The sequence below is a fragment of the Neomonachus schauinslandi genome, chromosome 12 (genome assembly GCF_002201575.2).
Source record: "Neomonachus schauinslandi chromosome 12, ASM220157v2, whole genome shotgun sequence".
Classification (NCBI taxonomy): Eukaryota; Metazoa; Chordata; class Mammalia; order Carnivora; family Phocidae; genus Neomonachus; species Neomonachus schauinslandi.
The window spans coordinates 17,123,782-17,127,403 of NC_058414.1; the positions used below are offsets into that span (position 1 = coordinate 17,123,782).

The following is a 3,622-nucleotide window of genomic DNA, read 5'->3' on the forward strand; positions in this document are numbered from 1 at the left end:
AAGCAAAAAAGGCAATCTTATTGCAACACAGGAACTTCAAGTGCCTTAGACCCTGAGGGATCTGTAGATGTTATATTCTATTCAATGCAGTAACACAATCTTTGAGCAAAAGTGTCTAAGCAAAATCTATAGGAAATGATGCATCCTGCATGAAGGCTTAAAGAAATAATAAAACTACAAAGCTTCTACAAAGACTGCTTTCAGAGCACCAAGGAGAAAACTGAGGGGATTTTTAGTAAAGGTCATTTATTCTCTTGTCAAAAAAGAGAATAGAGCAGTCTCACTGGCGGCAGCTGGCGAGCTCTACGCGTTCCACCGCCGCGCATCCTCCGCATCCACCTCCATCCACCGCAATGGAAGAGGAGATCACCGCACTCGTCATCGACCATGGCTCCTGCATGTGCAAGGCGGGCTTTGCTGGGGCGGATGACCCCCGCAGCCGTGTTCCCGTCCATTGTCGGGCGACCCCGACACCAGGGCGTGATGGTGGGTATGGGCCAGAAGGACTCCTATGTGGGTGATGAGGCCCAGAGCAAGCGGGGCATCCTGATCCTCAAGTAGCCCATTGAGCACGGCATTGTCACCAACTGGGACTACATGGAGAAGATCTGGCACCACACCTTCTATAGCATGCTGCGCGTGGCCCCCAAGGAGCACCCCATACTACTGACGGAGGCCCCCCAAACCCCAAGGCCAACCGTGAAAAGATGACTCAGATCATGTTCGAGACCTTCAACACCCCAGGCATGTACGTGGCCATCCAGGCTGTGCTGTCCCTGTATGTCGTGGCCCCACCACTGCTATTGTCATGGACTCTGGGGACGGGGTCACCCACGCTGTGCCCATCTACGAGTGGTACGCCCTGCCCCCACGCCATCCTGCATCTGGACCTGGCTGGCCGGGACCTGATGGACTAGCTCATGGAGATCCTCTCGGAGCGTGGCTACAGCTTCCCTGCCACTGCCGAGCGGGAAATAGTGCGTGACATCAAGGAGAAGCTCTGCTTGGTCACCCTGGACTTCGAGCAGGAGATCGCCACCGCCACGTCCTCCTCGGTCCTGGAGAAGAGTTATGAGATGCCCGAGAGGCTGGTGATCACCATCCGCAGCAAGCGGTTCCGCTGCCCGGAGGCGCTCTTCCAGCCTTCCTTCCTCGGTATGGAGCCCTGTTGCATCCGTGAGACCACCTTCAATTCCATCATGAAGTGTGATGTCGACATCTGGAAGGACCTCTACGCTCACACGGTGCAGTCTGGCGGGACCACCATGTACCCCGGCATCGGTGACAGGATGCAGAAGATCATAGCTCTGGCACCCAGCACGATGACGATCAAGATCATCGCTCCTCCTGAACGCAAGTAGTTGGTGTGGATTGGGGGCTCCATCCCGGCCTCGCTGTCCATCTTCCGGCAGATGTGGATCAGCAAGCAGGAGTGTGATGAGTCGGGCCCCTCCACTGTCCACGTCAAATGCTTCTACATGGACTGCTAGCAGATGTGTAGCATTTGCTGCATGAGTGAACTCCCGACTATAAATTTGCTCTGGTAAATGTATATGCCTCATGCTAGCCTCATGAAACTGGAATAAGCCTTTGAAAAGAAATTTGTCCTTGAAGCTTCTATCAGATATCAGCACTGGATTGTAGAACTTGTTGCTGATCTTGATCTTGTATCCAAGTTAACTGTTTCCTTGGTATGTGCTTAATACCCAGTACATACCTTTGATTTAAACCCTTAGCACCTGGGGGGGGGGGGGGGGGGGTCACTTCGTGGCTGAGGTTGAGAACATGTTTATAGAAGAGAAATCCACTGATTGGAGAATCTGCAAGACCATGAGGTTCTTGATTTGTGCAGGGTATTAATGTGTAAGAGCTGCCTATTCCAGGATTTCTCTAGAGGCTGGCAAGAGTCCTGAACCAGTTGTCATTTCTGTCTTGCAGGTCTAACAGGGTAACAGGGTTGGGAAAGTCAGAGCCTTAGGACCCACTTTGCTTTCTTACCTGATGTTTCCTTGCCAGAACACCCTGGGCTGCTAATTGCCTTGAGTGGGAAAACAGTTTGCATTTACAACTGTAAATTTATTCATCCTTTTAATTTATGTAAAGTTTTTGCACACAATTCTCAATTCTTCAAGAGATGACAACAAATTGAGGTTTTCTACTGTCATGTGAGAGCATTAGGCCCAGCAACGTGTCATTGTGTGAGGAAAATAAAGCGCTGTGGTAAAAAAAAAAAGAGAAAGCAAGTTTGTTTGTTTGGTTGATTTGGTTGTGGCTTGGTTTTTTGTAGACACATAAACCATGGAAGACTATATGACTTAAACTAGTCATGAAAGTAATTATTTGCCCAAATATCTAAAGCATGAAATAAAACCTTTATTTTTTTTTTGCCTTTCAAATGGATAGAGGTTTTTTTTTTTTAAAGATTTTATTTATTTATTTGACAGAGAGAGAGACAGTGAGAGAGGGAACACAAGCAGGGGGAGTGGGAGAGGGAGAAGCAGACTTCCCGCGGAGCAGGGAGCCTGATGCGGGGCTCGATCCCAGGACCCTGGGATCATGGCCTGAGCTAAAGGCAGGTGCTTAACGACTGAGCCACCCAGACACCCCTGGATAGAGATTTTTAAAATGTACTTCTGTATCTATAGAAAATGATAAAAGTAAAATTTAAATGACCTGTAATTCCACTGACTAGATAACACGGTTGACATTTTTAAAAAAAAAGATTTTATTTATTTATTAAAGAGCATGTGATCGAGAGCATGAGCAGGGGAGAGGGGCAGAGTGAGAGGGAGAAGCAGGCTCCCTGCTGAGCAAGGAGCCCGACATGGGGCTCAATCCCAGGACCCTGGGATCATGACCTGAGCTGAAGGCGGACACTTAACGACTGAGCCACCCAGGCACCCCATGTGGTTGACATTTAAAAACAATTTTAAAGTAATACAAGCACATGTTTTTAAAAATTCCAATAGTACTGAGAGGTTTAAATGTGTTTCTCCCCTCCCCCACCCCCCAACCACCTGCCTATTTCCACCAAGCTGCAGTTGTTAACAATTGCTTGTGAATCTTTCCAGAAAAGGAACTATATCTCTAGACACCAAGAGATATGTGTGTGTGTGTGTGTGTATAAAATTAAGATTTTGGGGGTGCCTGGGTGGCTCAGTCAGTTAAGTGTCTGACTGTTGATTTCAGCTCAGGTCATGATCTTGGGTCCTGAGATCAAGCCCCATGTTGGGCTTGGTGCTCAGCTCAGAGTCTGCTTGGGATTCTCTCTCTCCCTCTGCCCCTCCCCCTCCTTCCTCTCTCTCTCTTTCTCTCTCAGGAAATAAAAAAAAGTAAAATATTTTTTTTCACAAAAGTTTGTCATTCCACATGCCTTGAATTTTTCATTTAATAATATATTTTAGATCTTATATCAGCACCCATAGAACTCTCACTATTTTAACAGTTGCATAATAATTCATTATATAGTGTACTGTATTTAACCAGTCCCCTGTTGATTCAGATTTAAGTTATATTTTATTTTTCTGAATATATAGGTAAAGGCTTCACAGCTGAATAGCCGATGAAGAGATATCTACATTTTTTATTTTGATAGATACTGTCTAATTTGTGGAATCAGTTT

General features: G+C 46.7%; 1 pseudogene; it reads left to right on the plus strand.

Moving 5' to 3' along the window:
* The first annotated feature begins 353 nt into the window (after positions 1 to 353).
* Positions 354 to 1,490, plus strand: LOC110574294 (annotated as a pseudogene).
* The last annotated feature ends 2,132 nt before the right edge of the window (positions 1,491 to 3,622 follow it).